Source organism: Scyliorhinus torazame, unplaced genomic scaffold (assembly GCF_047496885.1).
Source record: "Scyliorhinus torazame isolate Kashiwa2021f unplaced genomic scaffold, sScyTor2.1 scaffold_358, whole genome shotgun sequence".
Classification (NCBI taxonomy): domain Eukaryota; kingdom Metazoa; phylum Chordata; class Chondrichthyes; order Carcharhiniformes; family Scyliorhinidae; genus Scyliorhinus; species Scyliorhinus torazame.
In genome coordinates this window covers 123,429-147,780 of record NW_027308085.1, presented here as the reverse complement: position 1 = coordinate 147,780, position 24,352 = coordinate 123,429, and the positions used below count along the sequence as shown (strand labels likewise).

General features: G+C 56.0%; 1 long non-coding RNA gene across 1 annotated transcript in view; it reads right to left on the bottom strand.

Annotated features, from left to right (window-relative positions):
* The window catches only part of LOC140406192 (uncharacterized), a 186,725-nt gene that overhangs the window by 50,618 nt on the left and 111,755 nt on the right, over positions 1–24,352 (bottom strand). The gene's annotated exons all lie outside the window — the stretch shown is intronic.

The window sequence follows — 24,352 nt, the reverse complement described above, 5'->3', positions numbered from 1 at the left end:
GCACGAGGGGGGGTGAGGGCACGAGGGGGGGTGAGGGCACGAGGGGGGGTGAGGGCACGAGGGGGGGTGAGGGCACGAGGGGGGGTGAGGGCACGAGGGGGGTGAGGGCACGAGGGGGGTGAGGGCACGAGGGGGGTGAGGGCACGAGGGGGGGTGAGGGCACGAGGGGGGGTGAGGGCACGAGGGGGGGTGAGGGCAGGAGGGGGGGTGAGGGCAGGAGGGGGGGTGAGGGCAGGAGGGGGGGTGAGGGCAGGAGGGGGGGTGAGGGCAGGAGGGGGGGTGAGGGCAGGAGGGGGGGTGAGGGCAGGAGGGGGGGTGAGGGCAGGAGGGGGGGTGAGGGCAGGAGGGGGGGTGAGGGCACGAGGGGGGGTGAGGGCACGAGGGGGGGTGAGGGCACGAGGGGGGGTGAGGGCACGAGGGGGGGTGAGGGCACGAGGGGGGGTGAGGGCACGAGGGGGGGTGAGGGCACGAGGGGGGGTGAGGGCACGAGGGGGGGTGAGGGCACGAGGGGGGGTGAGGGCACGAGGGGGGGTGAGGGCACGAGGGGGGGTGAGGGCACGAGGGGGGGTGAGGGCACGAGGGGGGGTGAGGGCACGAGGGGGGGTGAGGGCACGAGGGGGGGTGAGGGCACGAGGGGGGGTGAGGGCACGAGGGGGGGTGAGGGCACGAGGGGGGGTGAGGGCACGAGGGGGGGTGAGGGCACGAGGGGGGGTGAGGGCACGAGGGGGGGTGAGGGCACGAGTGGGGGTGAGGGCACGAGGGGGGGTGAGGGCACGAGGGGGGGTGAGGGCACGAGGGGGGGTGAGGGCACGAGTGGGGGTGAGGGCACGAGGGGGGGTGAGGGCACGAGGGGGGGTGAGGGCACGAGGGCACGAGGGGGGGTGAGGGCACGAGGGGGGGTGAGGGCACGAGGGGGGGTGAGGGCACGAGGGGGGGTGAGGGCACGAGGGGGGGTGAGGGCACGAGGGGGGGTGAGGGCACGAGGGGGGGTGAGGGCACGAGGGGGGGTGAGGGCACGAGGGGGGGTGAGGGCACGAGGGGGGGTGAGGGCACGAGGGGGGGTGAGGGCACGAGGGGGGTGAGGGCACGAGGGGGGGTAAGGGCACGAGGGGGGGTGAGGGCACGAGGGGGGGTGAGGGCACGAGAGGGGGTGAGGGCACGAGGGGGGGTGAGGGCACGAGGGGGGTGAGGGCACGAGGGGGTGAGGGCACGAGGGGGGTGAGGGCACGAGGGGGGTGAGGGCACGAGGGGGGTGAGGGCACGAGGGGGGGATGGGGGAGATGAGGGGGGGTGAGGGCACGAGGGGGGATGGGGGAGATGAGGGGGGGGGGTGATGAGGGGGGGTGGGGGGGGATGAGGGGGGTGGGGGGATGAGGGGGGTGGGGGGATGAGGGGGGTGGGGGGATGAGGGGGGTGGGGGGATGAGGGGGGTGGGGGGGATGAGGGGGGTGGGGGGATGAGGGGGGTGGGGGGATGAGGGGGGGTGGGGGGATGAGGGGGGTGGGGGGATGAGGGGGGTGGGGGGATGAGGGGGGTGGGGGGATGAGGGGGGTGGGGGGATGAGGGGGGTGGGGGGATGAGGGGGGTGGGGGGATGAGGGGGGTGGGGGGATGAGGGGGGTGGGGGGATGAGGGGGGTGGGGGATGGGGGGGATGGGGGATGGGGGAGGTGGGGGATGAGGGGGGGTTGGGGGATGAGGGGAGGTTGGGGGGGATGAGGAGGGGTTGCGGGGATATGTGGGGGTTGGGGGGGATGAGGGGGGGGTGGGGGGATGAGGGGGGGGTGGGGGGATGAGGGGGGTGGGGGGGGATGAGGGGGGTGGGGGGGGGGGATGAGGGGGGTGGGGGGGGGATGAGGGGGGTGGGGGGGGGATGAGGGGGGTGGGGGGGGGATGAGGGGGGTGGGGGGGGGATGAGGGGGGTGGGGGGGGGGGATGAGGGGGGTGGGGGGGGATGAGGGGGGTGGGGGGGGATGAGGGGGGTGGGGGGGATGAGCGGGTGGGGGGGATGAGCGGGGTGGGGGGGATGAGGGGGGTGGGGGGGGGGATTGGGGGGGGGGATGAGGGGGGGGGATGAGGGGGGGAGATGAGGGGGGGTGAGGGGGTCGATGAGATGAGGGGATGAGGGGGGGTGAGGGGGTCGATGAGATGAGGGGATGAGGGGGGGTGAGGGGGGTCGATGAGATGAGGGGATGAGGGGGTCGATGAGTGGGGGGATGAGGGAATGGGGGGATGAGGGGGGGGAGGGGATGAGGGGGGGATGTGAGGGGATGAGGGGGGGATGTGAGGGGATGAGGGGGGGATGTGAGGGGATGAGGGGGGGATGTGACGGGATGAGGGGGGGATGTGACGGGATGTGAGGGGATGAGGGGGGATGTGAGGGGATGAGGGGGGGATGTGAGGGGATTAGGGGGGATGTGAGGGGGGGATGTGAGGGGGGGATGTGAGGGGGGGATGTGAGGGGGGGATGTGAGGGGGGGATGTGAGGGGGGGATGTGAGGGGGGGATGTGAGGGGGGGATGTGAGGGGGGGATGTGAGGGGGGGATGTGAGGGGGGGATGTGAGGGGGGGATGTGAGGGGGGGATGTGAGGGGGGGATGTGAGGGGGGGATGTGAGGGGGGATGTGAGGGGGGATGTGAGGGGGGATGTGAGGGGGGATGTGAGGGGGGATGTGAGGGGGGATGTGAGGGGGGGATGTGAGGGGGGGATGTGAGGGGGGGATGTGAGGGGGGGATGTGAGGGGGGGATGTGAGGGGGGGATGTGAGGGGGGGATGTGAGGGGGGGATGTGAGGGGGGGATGTGAGGGGGGGATGTGAGGGGGGGATGTGAGGGGGGGATGTGAGGGGGGATGAGAGGGGATGAGAGGGGATGAGAGGGGATGAGAGGGGATGAGGGGGGGTGTGAGGGGATGAGGGTGTGTGAGGGGATGAGGGGGGTTGTGAGGGGATGAGAAAATAAATAAATAAATAAAATAAAATAAAAAGCGCGGAAGCTGCGAGTCGGAGCGGAGATTTAAAAAGAGCGGGAGCTGCGAGTCGGAGCGGAGATTTAAAAAGAGCGGGAGCTGCGAGTCGGAGCGGAGATTTCTAAAGAGAGGGAGCTGCGAGGCGGAGCGGAGATTTATAAAGAGAGGGAGCTGCGAGTCGCAGCGGAGATTTAAAAAGAGCGGGAGCTGCGAGTCGGAGCGGAGATTTAAAAAGAGCGGGAGCTGCAAGGCGGAGCGGAGATTTATAAAGAGCGGGAGCTGCGAGTCGGAGCGGAGATTTAAGAAGAGCAGGAGCTGCGAGTCGGAGCAGAGATTTAAAACAGCAGGAGCTGCGAGTCGGAGCGGAGATTTAAAAAGAGCGTGAGCTGAGAGTCGGAGCGGAGATTTAAAAAGAGCGGGATCTGCGAGTCGGAGCGGTGATTTAAAAAGAGCGGGAGCTGCTAGGCGGAGCGGAGATTTATAAAGAGCGGGAGCTGCGAGTCGGAGCGGAGATTTAAGAAGAGCAGGAGCTGCGAGTCGGAGCACAGATTTAAAACAGCAGGAGCTGCGAGTCGGAGCGGAGGTTTAAAAAGAGCGGGTGCTGAGAGTCGGAGCGGAGATTTAAAAAGAGCGGGAGCTGCGAGTCGGAGCGGGGATTTAAAAAGAGCGGGACCAGCGATTCGGAGCGGAGATTTAAAAAGCGCGGAAGCTGCGAGTCGGAGCGGAGATTTAAAAAGAGCGGGAGCTGCGAGTCGGAGCGGAGATTTAAAAAGCGCAGGAGCTGAGATTTAAAAAGAGCGGGAGCTGCGAGTCGGAGCGGAGATTTAAAAAGAGCGGGAGCTGTGAGTCGGAGCAGAGATTTAAAAAGCGCAGGAGCTGCTAGTCGGAGTGGAGATTTAAAAAGCACAGGAGCTGAGAGTCGGAGCGGAGATTTAAAAAGCGCAGGAGCTGAGAGTCGGAGCGGAGATTTAAAAAGAGCAGGAGCTGCGAGTCGGAGCGGAGATTTAAAAAGAGAGGGAGCTGCGAGTCGGAGCGGAGATTTAAAAAGAGGAGCAGCTGCGAGTCGGAGCGGAGATTTAAAAAGCACGGGAATTGCAAGTTGGAGCGGAGATTTAAAAAGCGCAGGAGCTGCGAGTCGGAGCGGAGATTTAAAAAGAGCGGGAGCAGCGAGTCGGAGCGGAGATTTAAAAAGAGCAGGAGCTGCGAGTCGGAACGGAGATTTAAAAAGAGCAGGAGCTGCGAGTCGGAGCAGAGATTTAAAAAGCGCGGGAGCTGCGAGTCTGAGCGGAGATTTATAAAGAGCGGGAGCTGCGAGTCAGAGCGGAGATTTAAAAAGAGCGGGAGCTGCGAGTCGGAGCGGAGATTTAAAAAGAGAGGGAGCTGCGAGTCGGAGCGGAGATTTAAAAAGCTCGTGAGCTGCGAGTCGGAGCTGAGATTTAAAAAAAGCAGGTGCTGCGAGTCGGAGCGGAAATTTAAAAAGAGGAGCTGCGAGTCGGAGCGGAGATTTAAAATGAGCGAGAGCTGAGAGTCGGAGCGGAGACTTAAAAAGCGCGGGAACGGAGTCGGAGCGGAGATTTAAAAAGCGCGGGAGCTGCGAGTCGGAGCTGAGATTTTAAAAAAGCAGGTGCTGCGAGTCGGAGCGGAGATTTAAAAAGAGGAACTGCAAGTCGGAGCGGAGACTTAAAAAGAGCGGGAGCTGAGAGTCGAAGCGGAGATTTAAAAAGAGCGGGAGCTGCGAGTCGGAGCGGAGATTTAAAAAGCGTAGGAGCTGCGAGTCGGAGCGGAGATTTATGAAGAGCAGGAGCTGCCAGTCGGAGCGGAGATTTAAAAAGAGCAGGAGCTGCGAGTCGGAGCGGAGATTTAAAAAGAGCAGGAGCTGCGAGTCGGAGCGGAGATTTAAAAAGAGCAGGAGCTGCGAGTCGGAGCGGAGATTTACAAAGCGCAGGAGCTGCGAGTCGGAGCGGGGATTTAAAAAGCGCGGCAGCTGCGAGTCGGAGCGGAGATTTAAAAAGAGCGGGAGCTGCGAGTCGGAGCGGAGATTTATAAAGAGCGGGAGCTGAGATTTTAAAAAAGCAGGTGCTGCGAGTCGGAGCGGAGATTTAAAAAGAGGAGCTGCGAGTCGGAGCGGAGATTTAAAAAGAGCGGGAGCTGCGAGTCGGAGCGGACATTTAAAAAGCGCGGGAACTGCGAGTCGGAGCGGAGATTTAAAAAGAGCAGGAGCTGCTAGTCGGAGCGGAGATTTAAAAAGAGCGGGAGCTGCGAGTCGGAGCGGAGATTTAAAAAGCGCCGGAGCTGCGTGTCGGAGCGGAGATTAAAAAAGCGCAGGAGCTGCGAGTCGGAGCAGAGATTTAAAAAGAGCGGGAGCTGCGAGTCAGAGCAGAGATTTAAAAAGCGCGGGAGCTGCGTGTCAGAGCGGAGACTAAAAAAGCACGGGAACTGAGAGTCGGAGCGGAGATTTAAAAAGCACGGGAATTGCGAGTCGGAGCGGAGACTTAAAAAGCGCGGGAACGGAGAGTCGGAGCGGAGATTTAAAAAGCGCGGGAGCTGCGAGTCGGAGCTGAGATTTTAAAAAAGCAGGTGCTGCGAGTCGGAGCGGAGATTTAAAAAGAGGAGCTGCGAGTCGGAGCGGAGACTTAAAAAGAGCGGGAGCTGAGAGTCGAAGCGGAGATTTAAAAAGAGCGGGAGCTGCGAGTCGGAGCGGAGATTTAAAAAGCTTAGGAGCTGCGAGTCGGAGCGGAGATTTATGAAGAGCAGGAGCTGCGAGTCGGAGCGGAGATTTAAAAAGAGCAGGAGCTGCGAGTCGGAGCGGAGATTTACAAAGCGCAGGACCTGCGAGTCGGAGCGGAGATTTAAAAAGAGCAGGAGCTGCGAGTCGGAGCGGAGATTTAAAAAGAGCAGGAGCTGCGAGTCGGAGCGGAGATTTAAAAAGCGCGGGAGCTGCGAGTCGGAGCGGAGATTTAAAAAGCGCCGGAGCTGCGTGTCGGAGCGGAGATTAAAAAAGCGCAGGAGCTGCGAGTCGGAGCAGAGATTTAAAAAGCGCGGGAGCTGCGTGTCAGAGCGGAGACTAAAAAAGCACGGGAACTGAGAGTCGGAGCGGAGATTTAAAAAGCACGGGAATTGCGAGTCGGAGCGGAGACTTAAAAAGCGCGGGAACGGAGAGTCGGAGCGGAGATTTAAAAAGCGCGGGAGCTGCGAGTCGGAGCTGAGATTTTAAAAAAGCAGGTGCTGCGAGTCGGAGCGGAGATTTAAAAAGAGGAGCTGCGAGTCGGAGCGGAGACTTAAAAAGAGCGGGAGCTGAGAGTCGAAGCGGAGATTTAAAAAGAGCGGGAGCTGCGAGTCGGAGCGGAGATTTAAAAAGCTTAGGAGCTGCGAGTCGGAGCGGAGATTTATGAAGAGCAGGAGCTGCGAGTCGGAGCGGAGATTTAAAAAGAGCAGGAGCTGCGAGTCGGAGCGGAGATTTACAAAGCGCAGGACCTGCGAGTCGGAGCGGAGATTTAAAAAGAGCAGGAGCTGCGAGTCGGAGCGGAGATTTAAAAAGAGCAGGAGCTGCGAGTCGGAGCGGAGATTTAAAAAGCGCGGGAGCTGCGAGTCGGAGCGGAGATTTAAAAAGAGCGGGAGCTGCGAGTCGGAGCGGAGATTTATAAAGAGCGGCAGCTGAGATTTAAAAAAAGCAGGTGCTGCGAGTCGGAGCGGAGATTTAAAAAGAGGAGCTGCGAGTCGGAGCGGAGATTTAAAAAGAGCGGGAGCTGCGAGTCGGAGCGGACATTTAAAAAGCGCGGGAACTGCGAGTCGGAGCGGAGATTTAAAATGAGCAGGAGCTGCTAGTCGGAGCGGAGATTTAAAAAGAGCGGGAGCTGCGAGTCGGAGCGGAGATTTAAAAAGCGCCGGAGCTGCGTGTCGGAGCGGAGATTAAAAAAGCGCAGGAGCTGCGAGTCGGAGCGGAGATTTAAAAATAGCAGGAGCTGCAAGTCGGAGCAGAGATTTAAAAGAGCGGGAGCTGCGAGTCAGAGCAGAAATTTAAAAAGCGCGGGAGCTGCGTGTCAGAGCGGAGACTAAAAAAGCGCGGGAACTGAGAGTCGGAGCGGAGATTTAAAACGCACGGGAATTGCGAGTCGGAGCGGAGATTTAAAAAGCGCAGGAGCGGCGAGTCGGAGTGGAGATTTAAAAAGCGTGGGAGCTGCGAGTCGGAGCGGCAATTTAAAAAGAGCGGGAGCAGCGAGTCGGCGCGGACATTTAAAAAGCGCGGGAGCTGCGAGTCAGAGCAGAGATTTAAAAAGAGCGGGAGCTGCGAGTCGGAGCGGAGATTAAAAAAGCGCGGGAGCTGCGAGTCGGAGCGGACATTTAAAAAGCGCGGGAGCTGCGAGTCAGAGCGGAGATTTCAAAAGAGCAGGAGCTGCGAGTCGGAGCGGAGATTTAAAAAGAGAGGGAGCTGCGAGTCGGAGCGGAGATTTAAAAAGCTCGGGAGCTGCGAGTCGGAGCTGAGATTTTAAAAAAGCAGGTGCTGCGAGTCGGAGCGGAGATTTAAAAAGAGGAGCTGCGAGTCGGAGCGGAGATTTAAAATGTGCGGGAGCTGAGAGTCGGAGCGGAGACTTAAAAAGCGCGGGAACGGAGAGTCAGAGCGGAGATTAAAAAAGCGCGGGAGCTGCGAGTCAGAGCGGAGATTTAAAAAGAGCAGGAGCTGCGAGTCGGAGCGGAGATTTAAAAAGAGAGGGAGCTGCGAGTCGGAGCGGAGGTTTAAAAAGCGCGGGAGCTGCGAGTCGGAGCTGAGATTTAAAAAAAGCAGGTGCTGCGAGTCGGAGCGGATATTTAAAAAGAAGAGCTGCGAGTCGGAGCGGAGATTTAAAATGTGCGGGAGCTGAGAGTCGGAGCGGAGACTTAAAAAGCGCGGGAACGGAGAGTCGGAGCGGAGATTTAAAAAGCGCGGGAGATGCGAGTCGGAGCTGAGATTTTAAAAAAGCAGGTGCTGCGAGTCGGCGCGGAGATTTAAAAAGAGGAACTGCGAGTCGGAGCGGAGATTTAAAAAGAGCAGGAGCTGAGAGTCGAAGCGAAGATTTAAAAAGAGCGGGAGCAGCGAGTCGGAGCTGAGATTTAAAAAGAGCAGGAGCTGCGAGTCGGAGCGGAGATTTAAAAAGAGGAGGAGCTGCGAGTCAGAGCGGAGATTTACAAAGAGCGGGAGCTGAAAGTCGGAGCGGAGATTTAAAAACCGCAGGAGCTGAGAGTCGGAGCAGAGATTTAAAAAGAGCGCGAGCTGCGAGTCGGAGCGGAGATTTTAAAAGCGCAGGAGCTGAGAGTCGGAGCAGAGATTTAAAAAGAGCGGGAGCTGCGAGTCGGAGCGGAGATTTAAAAAGCGCAGGAGCTGAGAGTCGGAGCAGAGATTTAAAAAGAGCGCGAGCTGCGAGTCGGAGCGGAGATTTTAAAAGCGCAGGAGCTGAGAGTCGGAGCAGAGATTTAAAAAGAGCGGGAGCTGCGAGTCGGAGCGGAGATTTAAAAAGCGCAGGAGCTGCTAGTCGGAGCGGAGATTTAAAAAGAGCGGGAGCTGCGAGTTGGAGCGGAGATTTTAAAAGCGCGGGAGCAGCGAGTCGGAGCGGAGATTTAAAAAGCGCAGGAGCTGCGAGGAGAAGCGGAGATTTAAAAAGAGCGGGAGCTGAGAGACGGAGCGGAGATTTAAAAAGAGCGGGAGCTGCGAGTCGGAGCGGAGATTTTAAAAGAGTGGGAGCTGCGAGTCGGAGCGGAGATTTAAAAAGCGCAGGAGCTGCGAGTCGGAGCGGAGATTTCAAAAGCGCAGGAGCTGCGAGTCGGAGCTGAGATTTTAAAAGAGCGGGAGCTGCGAGTCGGAGCGGAGATTTAAAAAGAGGAGGAGCTGTGAGGAGCAGCGGAGACGTAAAAAGAGCGGGAGCTGAGAGTCGGAGCGGAGATTTAAAAAGAGCGGGAGCTGCGAGTCGGAGCGGAGATTTAAAAAGAGTGGGAGCTGCGAGTCGAAGCGGAGATTTAAAAAGCGCGGGAGCTGCGAGTCGGAGCTGAGATTTAAAAAGAGCGGGAGCTGCGAGTCGGAGCGGACATTTAAAAAGCGCGGGAACTGCGTGTCGGAGCGGAGATTTACAAAGCGCAGGAGCTGCGAGTCGGAGCGGAGATTAAAAAAGCGCGGGAACTGAGAGTCGGAGCGGAGATTTAAAAAGCACGGGAATTGCGAGTCGGAGCGGAGACTTAAAAAGCGCGGAACGGAGAGTCGGAGCGGAGATTTAAAAAGCGCGGGAGCTGCGAGTCGGAGCTGAGCTTTTAAAAAAGCAGGTGCTGCGAGTCGGAGCGGAGATTTAAAAAGAGGAACTGCAAGTCGGAGCGGAGACTTAAAAAGAGCGGGAGCTGAGAGTCGAAGCGGAGATTTAAAAAGAGCGGGAGCTGCGAGTCGGAGCGGAGATTTAAAAAGCGTAGGAGCTGCGAGTCGGAGCTGAGATTTAAAAAAAGCAGGTGCTGCGAGTCGGAGCGGAGATTTAAAAAGAGGAGCTGCGAGTCGGAGCGGAGATTTAAAATGTGCGGGAGCTGAGAGTCGGAGCGGAGACTTAAAAAGCGCGGGAACGGAGAGTCGGAGCGGAGACTTAAAAAGAGCAGGAGCTGCGAGTCGGAGCGGAGATTTAAAAAGAGGAGGAGCTGCGAGTCAGAGCGGAGATTTACAAAGAGCGGGAGCTGAAAGTCGGAGCGGAGATTTAAAAAGCGCAGGAGCTGAGAGTCGGAGCAGAGATTGAAAAAGAGCGCGAGCTGCGAGTCGGAGCGGAGATTTTAAAAGCGCAGGAGCTGAGAGTCGGAGCAGAGATTTAAAAAGAGCGGGAGCTGCGAGTCGGAGCGGAGATTAAAAAAGCGCGGGAACTGAGAGTCGGAGCGGAGATTTAAAAAGCACGGGAATTGCGAGTCGGAGCGGAGACTTAAAAAGCGCGGGAACGGAGAGTCGGAGCGGAGATTTAAAAAGCGCGGGAGCTGCGAGTCGGAGCTGAGATTTTAAAAAAGCAGGTGCTGCGAGTCGGAGCGGAGATTTAAAAAGAGGAACTGCAAGTCGGAGCGGAGACTTAAAAAGAGCGGGAGCTGAGAGTCGAAGCGGAGATTTAAAAAGAGCGGGAGCTGCGAGTCGGAGCGGAGATTTAAAAAGCGTAGGAGCTGCGAGTCGGAGCTGAGATTTTAAAAAAGCAGGTGCTGCGAGTCGGAGCGGAGATTTAAAAAGAGGAGCTGCGAGTCGGAGCGGAGATTTAAAATGTGCGGGAGCTGAGAGTCGGAGCGGAGACTTAAAAAGCGCGGGAACGGAGAGTCGGAGCGGAGACTTAAAAAGAGCAGGAGCTGCGAGTCGGAGCGGAGATTTAAAAAGAGGAGGAGCTGCGAGTCAGAGCGGAGATTTACAAAGAGCGGGAGCTGAAAGTCGGAGCGGAGATTTAAAAAGCGCAGGAGCTGAGAGTCGGAGCAGAGATTGAAAAAGAGCGCGAGCTGCGAGTCGGAGCGGAGATTTTAAAAGCGCAGGAGCTGAGAGTCGGAGCAGAGATTTAAAAAGAGCGGGAGCTGCGAGTCGGAGCGGAGATTTAAAAAGCGCAGGAGCTGAGAGTCGGAGCAGAGATTTAAAAAGAGCGCGAGCTGCGAGTCGGAGCGGAGATTTTAAAAGCGCAGGAGCTGAGAGTCGGAGCAGAGATTTAAAAAGAGCGGGAGCTGCGAGTCGGAGCGGAGATTTAAAAAGCGCAGGAGCTGCTAGTCGGAGCGGAGATTTAAAAAGAGCGGGAGCTGCGAGTTGGAGCGGAGATTTTAAAAGCGCGGGAGCAGCGAGTCGGAGCGGAGATTTAAAAAGAGGAGCTGCGAGTCGGAGCGGAGATTTACAAAGCGCAGGAGCTGCGAGTCGGAGCGGAGATTTAAAAAGAGCAGGAGCTGCGAGTCGGAGCGGAGATTTAAAAAGAGCGGGAGCCGCGAGCCGGAGCAGAGATTCAAAAAGCGCGGGAGCTGCGTGTCAGAGCGGAGACTTAAAAAGCGCAGGAACTGAGAGTCGGAGCGGAGATTTAAAAAGCACGGGAATTGCGAGTCGGAGCGGAGATTTAAAAAGCGCAGGAGCTGCGAGTCGGAGCGGAGATTTTAAAAGCGCGGGAGCAGCGAGTCGGAGCGGAGATTTAAAAAGCGCAGGAGCTGAGAGACGGAGCGGAGTTTTAAAAAGAGCGGGAACTGTGAGTCGGAGCGGAGATTTAAAAAGCGCGGGATCTGCGAGTCGGAGCGGAGAGTTAAAAACGCGGGAGCTGCAAGTCGGAGCGGAGATTTAAAAAGCGCGGGAGCTGAGAGTCGGAGCGGAGATTTAAAAAGAGCGTGAGCTGCGAGTAGGAGCGCAGATTTAAGAAGAGCGGGAGCTGCGAGTCGGGTCTGAGATTTATAAAGAGCGGGAGCTGCGAGTCGGAGCAGAGATTTAAAAAGCGCGGGAGCTGAGAGTCGGAGCGGAGATTTAAAAAGGGCGGGAGCTGCTAGTCGGAGCGGAGATTTAACAAGCGCGGGAGCTGCGAGTCGGAGCTGAGATTTAAAAAGAGCAGGAGCTGCGAGTCGGAGTGGAGATTTAAAAAGAGGAGGAGCTGCGAGTCGGAGCGGAGATTAAAAAAAGCGCGGGAGCTGCGAGTCAGAGCGGAGATTTAAAAAGAGAGGGAGCTGCGAGTCGGAGCTGAGATTTAAAAAAAGCAGGTGCTGCGAGTCGGAGCGGAGATTTAAAAAGCGCAGGAGCTGCGACTCGGAGCGGAGATTTAAAAAGAGCAGGAGCTGCGAGTCGGAGCGGAGATTTAAAAAGAGCGGGTGCTGCACGTCGGAATGGAGATTTAAAAAGCGCGGGAACTGAGAGTTGGAGCGGACATTTAAAAAGCGCGGGAGCTGCGAGTCAGAGCGGAGATTTAAAAAGAGCGGGAGCTGCGAGTCAGAGCGGAGATTTAAAAAGAGAGGGAGCTGCGAGTCGGAGCGGAGATTTAAAAAGCTCGGGAGCTGAGATTTAAAAAAAGCAGGTGCTGCGAGTCGGAGCGGATTTTTAAAAAGAGGAGCTGCGAGTCGGAGCGGAGACTTAAAAAGCGCGGGAACGGAGAGTCGGAGCGGAGATTTAAAAAGCGCGGGAGCTGCGAGTCGGAGCTGAGATTTAAAAAGCGCGGGAGCTGCGAGTCGGAGCGGACATTTAAAAAGCGCGGGAACTGCGAGTCGCAGCGGAGATTTACAAAGCGCAGGAGCTGCGAGTCGGAGCGGAGATTTAAAAAGCGTGGGAGCTGCGAGTCGGAGCGGAGATTTAAAAAGCGTGGGAGCTGCGAGTCGGAGCGGAGATTTATGAAGAGCAGGAGCTGCGAGTCGGAACGGAGATTTAAAAAGAGCAGGAGCTGCGAATCGGAGCGGAGATTTACAAAGCGCAGGACCTGCGAGTCGGAGCGGAGATTTAACAAGAGCAGGAGCTGCGAGTCGGAGCGGAGATTTACAAAGCGCAGGAGCTGCGAGTCGGAGCGGAGATTTAAAAAGAGCAGGAGCTGCGAGTCGGAGCGGAGATTTAATAAGAGCGGGAGCTGCGAGTCGGAGCAGAGATTCAAAAAGCGCGGGAGCTGCGTGTCAGAGCGGAAACTTAAAAAGCGCGGGAACTGAGAGTCGGAGCGGTGATTTAAAAAGCACGGGAATTGCGAGTCGGAACGGAGATATAAAAAGCGCGGGAGCTGCGAGTCGGAGCTGAGATTTTAAAAAAGCAGGTGCTGCGAGTCGGAGCGGAGATTTAAAAAGAGGAGCTGCGAGTCGGAGCGGAGATTTAAAAAGAGCGGGAGCTGCGAGTCGGAGCGGACATTTAAAAAGCGCGGGAACTGCGAGTCGGAGCGGAGATTTACAAAGCGCAGGAGCTGCGAGTCAGAGCGGAGATTTAAAAAGAGCAGGTGCTGCGAGTCGGAGCGGAGATTTAAAAAGAGGAGCTGCGAGTCGGAGCGGAGATTTAAAAAGAGCGGGAGCTGCGAGTCGGAGCGGACATTTAAAAAGCGCGGGAACTGCGAGTCGGAGCGGAGATTTACAAAGCGCAGGAGCTGCGAGTCAGAGCGGAGATTTAAAAAGAGCAGGAGCTGCGAGTCGGAGCGGAGATTTTAAAAGAGCGGGAGCTGCGAGTCGGAGTGGAGATTTAGGAAGAGCAGGAGCTGCGAGTCGGAGCGGAGATTTAAAAAGAGCGGGAGCTGCGAGTCGGAGCGGAGATTTAAAAAGATCGGGAGCTGCGAGTCGGAGCGGAGATTTAAAAAGAGCGGGAGCTGCGAGTCGGAGCGGAGATTTAATAAGCGCGGGAGCTGCGAGTCGGAGCGGAGATTTATAAAGAGTTGCAGCTACGAGTCGGAGCTGAGATTTAAAAAGAGCGGGAGCTGCGAGTCGGAGCGGACATTTAAAAAGCGCGGAAACTGCGAGTCGGAGCGGAGATTTACAAAGCGCAGGAGCTGCGAGTCGGAGCGGAGATTTAAAAAGCGTGGGAGCTGCGAGTCGGAGCGGAGATTTATGAAGAGCAGGAGCTGCGAGTCGGAGCGGAGATTTAAAAAGAGCAGGAGCTGCGAGTCGGAGCGGAGATTTAAAAAGAGCGGGAGCTGCGAGTCGGAGCAGAGATTCAAAAAGCGCGGGAGCTGCGTGTCAGAGCGGAAACTTAAAAAGCGCGGGAACTGAGAGTCGGAGCGGTGATTTAAAAAGCACGGGAATTGCGAGTCGGAACGGAGATATAAAAAGCGCGGGAGCTGCGAGTCGGAGCTGAGATTTTAAAAAAGCAGGTGCTGCGAGTCGGAGCGGAGATTTAAAAAGAGGAGCTGCGAGTCGGAGCGGAGATTTAAAAAGAGCGGGAGCTGCGAGTCGGAGCGGACATTTAAAAAGCGCGGGAACTGCGAGTCGGAGCGGAGATTTACAAAGCGCAGGAGCTGCGAGTCAGAGCGGAGATTTAAAAAGAGCAGGTGCTGCGAGTCGGAGCGGAGATTTAAAAAGAGGAGCTGCGAGTCGGAGCGGAGATTTAAAAAGAGCGGGAGCTGCGAGTCGGAGCGGACATTTAAAAAGCGCGGGAACTGCGAGTCGGAGCGGAGATTTACAAAGCGCAGGAGCTGCGAGTCAGAGCGGAGATTTAAAAAGAGCAGGAGCTGCGAGTCGGAGCGGAGATTTTAAAAGAGCGGGAGCTGCGAGTCGGAGTGGAGATTTAGGAAGAGCAGGAGCTGCGAGTCGGAGCGGAGATTTAAAAAGAGCGGGAGCTGCGAGTCGGAGCGGACATTTAAAAAGCGCGGAAACTGCGAGTCGGAGCGGAGATTTACAAAGCGCAGGAGCTGCGAGTCGGAGCGGAGATTTAAAAAGCGTGGGAGCTGCGAGTCGGAGCGGAGATTTATGAAGAGCAGGAGCTGCGAGTCGGAGCGGAGATTTAAAAAGAGCAGGAGCTGCGAGTCGGAGCGGAGATTTACAAAGCGCAGTACCTGCGAGTCGGAGCGGAGATTTAAAAAGAGCAGGAGCTGCAAGTCGGAGCGGAGATTTAAAAAGAGCAGGAGCTGCGAGTCGGAGAGGAGATTTACGTAGCGCGGGAGCTGCGAGTCGGAGCGGAGATTTAAAAAGAGCAGGAGCTGCGAGTCGGAGCGGAGATTTAAAAAGAGCGGGAGCTGCGAGTCGGAGCAGAGATTCAAAAAGCGCGGGAGCTGCGTGTCAGAGCGGAGACTTAAAAAGCACGGGAATTGCGAGTCGGAGCGGAGATTTAAAAAGCGCAGGAGCTGCGAGTCGGAGCGGAGATTTACAAAGCGCAGGAGCTGCGAGTCGGAGCGGAAATTTAAAAAGCGGAGCTGCGAGTCGGAGCGGAGATTTAAAATGAGCGGGAGCTGAGAGTCGGAGCGGAGACTTAAAAAGCGCGGGAACGGAGAGTCGGAGCGGAGATTTAAAAAGCGCGGGAGCTGCGAGTCGGAGCTGAGATTTTAAAAAAGCAGGTGCTGCGAGTCGGAGTGGAGATTTAAAAAGAGCGGGAGCTGAGAGTCGAAGCGGAGATTTAAAAAGAGCGGGAGCTGCGAGTCGGAGAGGAGATTTAAAAAGCGTAGGAGCTGCGAGTCGGAGCGGAGATTTCTGAAGAGCAGGAGCTGCGAGTCGGAGCGAAGATTTAAAAAGAGCAGGAGCTGCGAGTCGGGGCGGAGATTTAAGAAGAGCAGGAGCTGCGAGTCGGAGCGGAGATTTACAAAGCGCAGGAGTTGCGAGTCGGAGCGGAGATTTAAAAAGCGCGGGAGCTGAGAGTCGGAGCGGAGATTTAAAAAGAGAGGAAGCTGCGAGTCGGAGCGGAGATTTAAAAAGCTCGGGAGCTGCGAGTCGGAGCTGAGATTTAAAAAAAGCAGGTGCTGCGAGTCGGAGCGGAGATTTAAAAAGAGGAGCTGCGAGTCGGAGCGGAGATTTAAAAAGAGCGGGAGCTGCGAGTCGGACCGGACATTTAAAAAGCGCGGGAACTGCGAGTCGGATCGGAGATTTACAAAGCGCAGGAGCTGCGAGTCGGAGCGGAGATTTAAGAAGCGCAGGAGCTGTGAGTCGGAGCGGAGATTTAAAAAGCGCAGGAGCTGCGTGTCGGAGCGGAGATTTAAAAAGCGAGAGGGCTGCGAGTCGGAGCGGAGATTTAAAAAGAGCAGGAGCTCAGAGTCGGAGCGGAGATTAAAAAAGCGCAGGAGCTGCGAGTCGGAGCGGACATTTAAAAAGCGCGGGAGCTGCGAGTCAGAGCGGAGATTTAAAAAGAGCGGGAGCTGGGAGTCGGAGCGGAGATTTAAAAAGAGAGGAAGCTGCGAGTCGGAGCGGAGATTTAAAAAGCTCGGGAGCTGCGAGTCGGAGCGGAGATTTAAAAAGAGGAGCTGCGAGTCGGAGCGGAGATTTAAAATGAGCGGGAGCTGAGAGTCGGAGCAGAGACTTAAAAAGCGCGGGAACGGAGAGTCGGAGCGGAGATTTAAAAAGCGCGGGAGCTGCGAGTCGGAGCTGAGATTTTAAAAAAGCAGGTGCTGCGAGTCGGAGCGGAGATTTAAAAAGAGGAACTGCAAGTCGGAGCGGTGATTTAAAAAGAGCGGGAGCTGAGAGTCGAAGCGGAGATTTAAAAAGAGCGGGAGCTGCGAGTCGGAGCGGAGATTTAAAAAGCGTAGGAGCTGCGAGTCGGAGCGGAGATTTATGAAGAGCAGGAGCTGCGAGTCTGAGCGGAGATTTAAAAAGAGCAGGAGCTGCGAGTCGGAGCAGAGATTTAAAAAGAGCAGGAGCTGCGAGTCGGAGCGGAGATTTACAAAGCGCAGGAGCTGCGAATCGGAGCGGAGATTTAAAAAGAGCAGGAGCTGCGAGTCGGAGCGGAGATTTAAAAAGAGTGGGAGCTGCGAGTCGGAGCAGAGATTCAAAAAGCGCGGGAGCTGCGTGTCAAAGCGGAGACTTAAAAAGCGCGGGAACTGAGAGTCGGAGCGGAGATTTAAAAAGCACAGGAATTGCGAGTCGGAGCGGAGATTTAAGAAGCGCAGGAGCTGCGAGTCGGAGCGGAGATTTAAAAAGTGCGGGAGCTGCGAGTCGGAGCGGACATTTAAAAAGCGCAGGAGCTGCGAGTCGGAGCGGAGATTAAAAAAGCGCGGGAGCTGCGAGTCGGAGCGGACATTTAAAAAGCGCGGGAGCTGCGAGTCAGAGTGGAGAATTAAAAAGAGCGGGAGCTGCGAGTCGGAGCGGAGATTTAAAAAGAGAGGGAGCTGCGAGTCGGAGCGGAGATTTAAAAAGCGCAGGAGCTGAGAGTCGGAGCGGAGATTTAAAAAGAGCAGGAGCTGCAAGTCGGAGCGGAGATTTAAAAAGCGCAGGAGCTGAGAGTCGGAGTGGAGAATTAAAAAGAGCGGGAGCTGCGAGTCGGAGCGGAGATTTTAAAAGAGCAGGAGCTGCGACTCGGAGCGGAGATTTAAAAAGCGCAGGAGCTGAGAGTCGGAGCCGATAATTAAAAAGAGCGGGAGCTGCGAGTCGGAGCGGAGATTTAAAAATTGCGGGAGCTGCGAGTCGGAGCGGAGATTTAAAAAGAGCGGGAGCTGCGAGTCGGAGCGGAGATTTAAAAAGAGAGGGAGCTGCGACTCGGAGCGGAGATTTAAAAAGCGCGGGAGCTGCGAGTCGGAGCTGAGATTTAAAAAGAGGAGGAGCTGCGAGTCAGAGCGGAGATTTTAAAAGAGCGGGAGCTGAGAGTCGGAGCGGAGATTTAAAAAGAGCGGGAGATGAGAGTCGGAGAGGAGATTTAAAAAGAGCGGGAGATGAGAGTCGGAGCGGAGATTTAAAAAGAGCTGGAGCTGCGAGTCGGAGCGGAGATTTAAAAAGCGCAGGAGCTGCGAGTCGGAGCAGAGATTTAAAAAGCGCAGGAGCTGAGAGTCGGAGCAGAGATTTAAAAAGAGGGCGAGCTGCGAGTCGGAGCGGAGACTTAAAAAGCGCGGGAACGGAGAGTCGGAGCGGAGATTTAAAAAGCGCAGGAACTGCGAGTCGGAGCTGAGATTTAAAAAAACAGGTGCTGCGAGTCGGAGCGTTGATTTAAAAAGAGGAACTGCGAGTCGGAGCGGAGATTTAAAAAGAGCGGGAGCTGAGAGTCGGAGCGGAGATTTAAAAAGAGCAGGAGCTGCAAGTCGGAGCGGAGATTTAAAAAGAGCGGGAGCTGCGAGTCAGAGCGGAGATTTAAACAGAGCAGGAGCTCCGAGTCGGAGCGGAGATTTAAAAAGAGCGGGAGCTGCGAATCGGAGCGGAGATTTAAAAAGCGCAGGAGCTGAGAGTCGGAGTGGAGAATTAAAAAGAGCGGGAGCTGCGAGTCGGAGTGGAGATTTAGAAAGCGCAGGAGCTGAGAGTCGGAGCGGATAATTAAAAAGAGCGGGAGCTGCGAGTCGGAGCGGAGATTTAAAAATCGCGGGAGCTTCGAGTCGGAGCGGAGATTTAAAAAGAGCGGGAGCTGCGAGTCGGAGCGGGAATTTAAAAAGAGAGGAAGCTGCGACTCGGAGCGGAGATTTAAAAAGCGCGGGAGCTGCGAGTCGGAGCTGAGATTTAAAAAGAGCAGGAGGTGCGAGTCGGAGCGGAGATTTAAAAAGAGGAGGAGCTGCGAGTCAGAGCGGAGATTTAAAAAGAGCGGGAGTTGAGAGTCGGAGCGGAGATTTAAAAAGAGCGGGAGATGAGAGTCGGAGCGGAGATTTAAAAAGAGCGGGAGCCGCGAGCCGGAGCAGAGATTCAAAAAGCGCGGGAGCTGCGTGTCAGAGCGGAGACTTAAAAAGCGCAGGAACTGAGAGTCGGAGCGGAGATTTAAAAAGCACGGGAATTGCGAGTCGGAGCGGAGATTTAAAAAGCGCAGGAGCTGCGAGTCGGAGCGGAGATTTTAAAAGCGCGGGAGCAGCGAGTCGGAGCGGAGATTTAAAAAGAGCGGGAGCTGCGAGTCGGAGCGGAGATTTAAAAAGCGCAGGAGCTGAGAGACGGAGCGGAGTTTTAAAAAGAGCGGGAACTGTGAGTCGGAGCGGAGATTTAAAAAGCGCGGGATCTGCGAGTCGGAGCGGAGAGTTAAAAACGCGGGAGCTGCAAGTCGGAGCGGAGATTTAAAAAGCGCGGGAGCGGAGAGTCGGAGCGGAGATTTAAAAAGAGCGTGAGCTGCGAGTAGGAGCGCAGATTTAAGAAGAGCGGGAGCTGCGAGTCGGGTCTGAGATTTATAAAGAGCGGGAGTTGCGAGTCGGAGCAGAGATTTAAAAAGCGCGGGAGCTGAGAGTCGGAGCGGAGATTTAAAAAGGGCGGGAGCTGCAAGTCGGAGCGGAGATTTAACAAGCGCGGGAGCTGCGAGTCAGAGCTGAGATTTAAAAAGAGCAGGAGCTGCGAGTCGGAGTGGAGATTTAAAAAGAGGAGGAGCTGCGAGTCGGAGCGGAGATTAAAAAAGCGCGGGAGCTGCGAGTCAGAGCGGAGATTTAAAAAGAGAGGGAGCTGCGAGTCGGAGCTGAGATTTAAAAAAAGCAGGTGCTGCGAGTCGGAGCGGAGATTTAAAAAGCGCAGGAGCTGCGACTCGGAGTTGAGATTTAAAAAGAGCAGGAGCTGCGAGTCGGAGCGGAGATTTAAAAAGAGCGGGTGCTGCACGTCGGAATGGAGATTTAAAAAGCGCGGGAACTGAGAGTCGGAGCGGACATTTAAAAAGCGCGGGAGCTGCGAGTCAGAGCGGAGATTTAAAAAGAGCGGGAGCTGCGAGTCAGAGCGGAGATTTAAAAAGAGAGGGAGCTGCGAGTCGGAGCGGAGATTTAAAAAGCTCGGGAGCTGAGATTTAAAAAAAGCAGGTGCTGCGAGTCGGAGCGGATTTTTAAAAAGAGGAGCTGCGAGTCGGAGCGGAGACTTAAAAAGCGCGGGAACGGAGAGTCGGCGCGGAGATTTAAAAAGCGCGGGAGCTGCGAGTCGGAGCTGAGATTTAAAAAGCGCGGGAGCTGCGAGTCGGAGCGGACATTTAAAAAGCGCGGGAACTGCGAGTCGCAGCGGAGATTTACAAAGCGCAGGAGCTGCGAGTCGGAGCGGAGATTTAAAAAGCGTGGGAGCTGCGAGTCGGAGCGGAGATTTAAAAAGCGTGGGAGCTGCGAGTCGGAGCGGAGATTTATGAAGAGCAGGAGCTGCGAGTCGGAACGGAGATTTAAAAAGAGCAGGAGCTGCGAGTCGCAGCGGAGATTTACAAAGCGCAGGAGCTGCGAGTCGGAGCGGAGATTTAAAAAGCGCGGGAGCTGCGTGTCAGAGCGGAAACTTAAAAAGCGCGGGAACTGAGAGTCGGAGCGGAGATATAAAAAGCGCGGGAGCTGCGAGTCGGAGCTGAGATTTTAAAAAAGCAGGTGCTGCGAGTCGGAGCGGAGATTTAAAAAGAGGAGCTGCGAGTCGGAGCGGAGATTTAAAAAGAGCGGGAGCTGCGAGTCGGAGCGGACATTTAAAAAGCGCGGGAACTGCGAGTCGGAGCGGAGATTTACAAAGCGCAGGAGCTGCGAGTCAGAGCGGAGATTTAAAAAGAGCAGGTGCTGCGAGTCGGAGCGGAGATTTAAAAAGAGGAGCTGCGAGTCGGAGCGGAGATTTAAAAAGAGCGGGAGCTGCGAGTCGGAGCGGACATTTAAAAAGCGCGGGAACTGCGAGTCGGAGCGGAGATTTACAAAGCGCAGGAGCTGCGAGTCAGAGCGGAGATTTAAAAAGAGCAGGAGCTGCGAGTCGGAGCGGAGATTTTAAAAGAGCGGGAGCTGCGAGTCGGAGTGGAGATTTAGGAAGAGCAGGAGCTGCGAGTCGGAGCGGAGATTTAAAAAGAGCGGGAGCTGCGAGTCGGAGCGGAGATTTAAAAAGATCGGGAGCTGCGAGTCGGAGCGGAGATTTAAAAAGCGCAGGAGCTGCGAGTCGGAGCGGAGATTTAGAAAGCGCAGGAGCTGAGAGTCGGAGCGGAGATTTAAAAAGAGCGGGAGCTGCGAGTCGGAGCGGAGATTTAATAAGCGCGGGAGCTGCGAGTCGGAGCGGAGATTTATAAAGAGTTGCAGCTGCGAGTCGGAGCTGAGATTTAAAAAGCGCAGGAGCTGCGAGTCGGAGCGGAGATTTAAGAAGCGCAGGAGCTGTGAGTCGGAGCGGAGATTTAAAAAGCGCAGGAGCTGCGTGTCGGAGCGGAGATTTAAAAAGCGAGAGGGCTGCGAGTCGGAGCGGAGATTTAAAAAGAGCAGGAGCTCAGAGTCGGAGCGGAGATTAAAAAAGCGCAGGAGCTGCGAGTCGGAGCGGACATTTAAAAAGCGCGGGAGCTGCGAGTCAGAGCGGAGATTTAAAAAGAGCGGGAGCTGGGAGTCGGAGCGGAGATTTAAAAAGAGAGGAAGCTGCGAGTCGGAGCGGAGATTTAAAAAGCTCGGGAGCTGCGAGTCGGAGCTGAGATTTAAAAAAAGCAGGTGCTGCGAGTCGGAGCGGAGATTTAAAAAGAGGAGCTGCGAGTCGGAGCGGAGATTTAAAATGAGCGGGAGCTGAGAGTCGGAGCAGAGACTTAAAAAGCGCGGGAACGGAGAGTCGGAGCGGAGATTTAAAAAGCGCGGGAGCTGCGAGTCGGAGCTGAGATTTTAAAAAAGCAGGTGCTGCGAGTCGGAGCGGAGATTTAAAAAGAGGAACTGCAAGTCGGAGCGGTGATTTAAAAAGAGCGGGAGCTGAGAGTCGAAGCGGAGATTTAAAAAGAGCGGGAGCTGCGAGTCGGAGCGGAGATTTAAAAAGATCGGGAGCTGCGAGTCGGAGCGGAGATTTAAAAAGCGCAGGAGCTGCGAGTCGGAGCGGAGATTTAGAAAGCGCAGGAGCTGAGAGTCGGAGCGGAGATTTAAAAAGAGCGGGAGCTGCGAGTCGGAGCGGAGATTTAATAAGCGCGGGAGCTGCGAGTCGGAGCGGAGATTTATAAAGAGTTGCAGCTGCGAGTCGGAGCTGAGATTTAAAAAGAGCGGGAGCTGCGAGTCGGAGCGGACATTTAAAAAGCGCGGAAACTGCGAGTCGGAGCGGAGATTTACAAAGCGCAGGAGCTGCGAGTCGGAGCGGAGATTTAAAAAGCGTGGGAGCTGCGAGTCGGAGCGGAGATTTATGAAGAGCAGGAGCTGCGAGTCGGAGCGGAGATTTAAAAAGAGCAGGAGCTGCGAGTCGGAGCGGAGATTTACAAAGCGCAGTACCTGCGAGTCGGAGCGGAGATTTAAAAAGAGCAGGAGCTGCAAGTCGGAGCGGAGATTTAAAAAGAGCAGGAGCTGCGAGTCGGAGAGGAGATTTACGGAGCGCGGGAGCTGCGAGTCGGAGCGGAGATTTAAAAAGAGCAGGAGCTGCGAGTCGGAGCGGAGATTTAAAAAGAGCGGGAGCTGCGAGTCGGAGCAGAGATTCAAAAAGCGCGGGAGCTGCGTGTCAGAGCGGAGACTTAAAAAGCGCGGGAACTGAGAGTCGGAGCGGAGATTTAAAAAGCACGGGAATTGCGAGTCGGAGCGGAGATTTAAAAAGCGCAGGAGCTGCGAGTCGGAGCGGAGATTTACAAAGCGCAGGAGCTGCGAGTCGGAGCGGAAATTTAAAAAGCGGAGCTGCGAGTCGGAGCGGAGATTTAAAATGAGCGGGAGCTGAGAGTCGGAGCGGAGACTTAAAAAGCGCGGGAACGGAGAGTCGGAGCGGAGATTTAAAAAGCGCGGGAGCTGCGAGTCGGAGCTGAGATTTTAAAAAAGCAGGTGCTGCGAGTCGGAGTGGAGATTTAAAAAGAGCGGGAGCTGAGAGTCGAAGCGGAGATTTAAAAAGAGCGGGAGCTGCGAGTCGGAGAGGAGATTTAAAAAGCGTAGGAGCTGCGAGTCGGAGCGGAGATTTCTGAAGAGCAGGAGCTGCGAGTCGGAGCGGAGATTTAAAAAGAGCAGGAGCTGCGAGTCGGGGCGGAGATTTAAGAAGAGCAGGAGCTGCGAGTCGGAGCGGAGATTTACAAAGCGCAGGAGTTGCGAGTCGGAGCGGAGATTTAAAAAGCGCGGGAGCTGAGAGTCGGAGCGGAGATTTAAAAAGAGAGGAAGCTGCGAGTCGGAGCGGAGATTTAAAAAGCTCGGGAGCTGCGAGTCGGAGCTGAGATTTAAAAAAAGCAGGTGCTGCGAGTCGGAGCGGAGATTTAAAAAGAGGAGCTGCGAGTCGGAGCGGAGATTTAAAAAGAGCGGGAGCTGCGAGTCAGACCAGACATTTAAAAAGCGCGGGAACTGCGAGTCGGAGCGGAGATTTACAAAGCGCAGGAGCTGCGAGTCGGAGCGGAGATTTAAGAAGCGCAGGAGCTGTGAGTCGGAGCGGAGATTTAAAAAGCGCAGGAGCTGCGTGTCGGAGCGGAGATTTAAAAAGCGAGAGGGCTGCGAGTCGGAGCGGAGATTTAAAAAGAGCAGGAGCTCAGAGTCGGAGCGGAGATTAAAAAAGCGCAGGAGCTGCGAGTCGGAGCGGACATTTAAAAAGCGCGGGAGCTGCGAGTCAGAGCGGAGATTTAAAAAGAGCGGGAGCTGGGAGTCGGAGCGGAGATTTAAAAAGAGAGGAAGCTGCGAGTCGGAGCGGAGATTTAAAAAGCTCGGGAGCTGCGAGTCGGAGCTGAGATTTAAAAAAAGCAGGTGCTGCGAGTCGGAGCGGAGATTTAAAAAGAGGAGCTGCGAGTCGGAGCGGAGATTTAAAATGAGCGGGAGCTGAGAGTCGGAGCAGAGACTTAAAAAGCGCGGGAACGGAGAGTCGGAGCGGAGATTTAAAAAGCGCGGGAGCTGCGAGTCGGAGCTGAGATTTTAAAAAAGCAGGTGCTGCGAGTCGGAGCGGAGATTTAAAAAGAGCGGGAGCTGCGAGTCGGAGCGGAGATTTAAAAAGCGTAGGAGCTGCGAGTCGGAGCGGAGATTTATGAAGAGCAGGAGCTGCGAGTCTGAGCGGAGATTTAAAAAGAGCAGGAGCTGCGAGTCGGAGCAGAGATTTAAAAAGAGCAGGAGCTGCGAGTCGGAGCGGAGATTTACAAAGCGCAGGAGCTGCGAATCGGAGCGGAGATTTAAAAAGAGCAGGAGCTGCGAGTCGGAGCGGAGATTTAAAAAGAGTGGGAGCTGCGAGTCGGAGCAGAGATTCAAAAAGCGCGGGAGCTGCGTGTCAGAGCGGAGACTTAAAAAGCGCGGGAACTGAGAGTCGGAGCGGAGATTTAAAAAGCACAGGAATTGCGAGTCGGAGCGGAGATTTAAGAAGCGCAGGAGCTGCGAGTCGGAGCGGAGATTTAAAAAGTGCGGGAGCTGCGAGTCGGAGCGGACATTTAAAAAGCGCAGGAGCTGCGAGTCGGAGCGGAGATTAAAAAAGCGCGGGAGCTGCGAGTCGGAGCGGACATTTAAAAAGCGCGGGAGCTGCGAGTCAGAGTGGAGAATTAAAAAGAGCGGGAGCTGCGAGTCGGAGCGGAGATTTAAAAAGAGAGGGAGCTGCGAGTCGGAGCGGAGATTTAAAAAGCGCAGGAGCTGAGAGTCGGAGCGGAGATTTAAAAAGAGCAGGAGCTGCAAGTCGGAGCGGAGATTTAAAAAGCGCAGGAGCTGAGAGTCGGAGTGGAGAATTAAAAAGAGCGGGAGCTGCGAGTCGGAGCGGAGATTTTAAAAGAGCAGGAGCTGCGACTCGGAGCGGAGATTTAAAAAGCGCAGGAGCGGAGAGTCGGAGCCGATAATTAAAAAGAGCGGGAGCTGCGAGTCGGAGCGGAGATTTAAAAATTGCGGGAGCTGCGAGTCGGAGCGGAGATTTAAAAAGAGCGGGAGCTGCGAGTCGGAGCGGAGATTTAAAAAGAGCGGGAGCTGCGACTCGGAGCGGAGATTTAAAAAGCGCGGGAGCTGCGAGTCGGAGCTGAGATTTAAAAAGAGCAGGAGCTGCGAGTCGCAGGGGAGATTTAAAAAGAGGAGGAGCTGCGAGTCAGAGCGGAGATTTTAAAAGAGCGGGAGC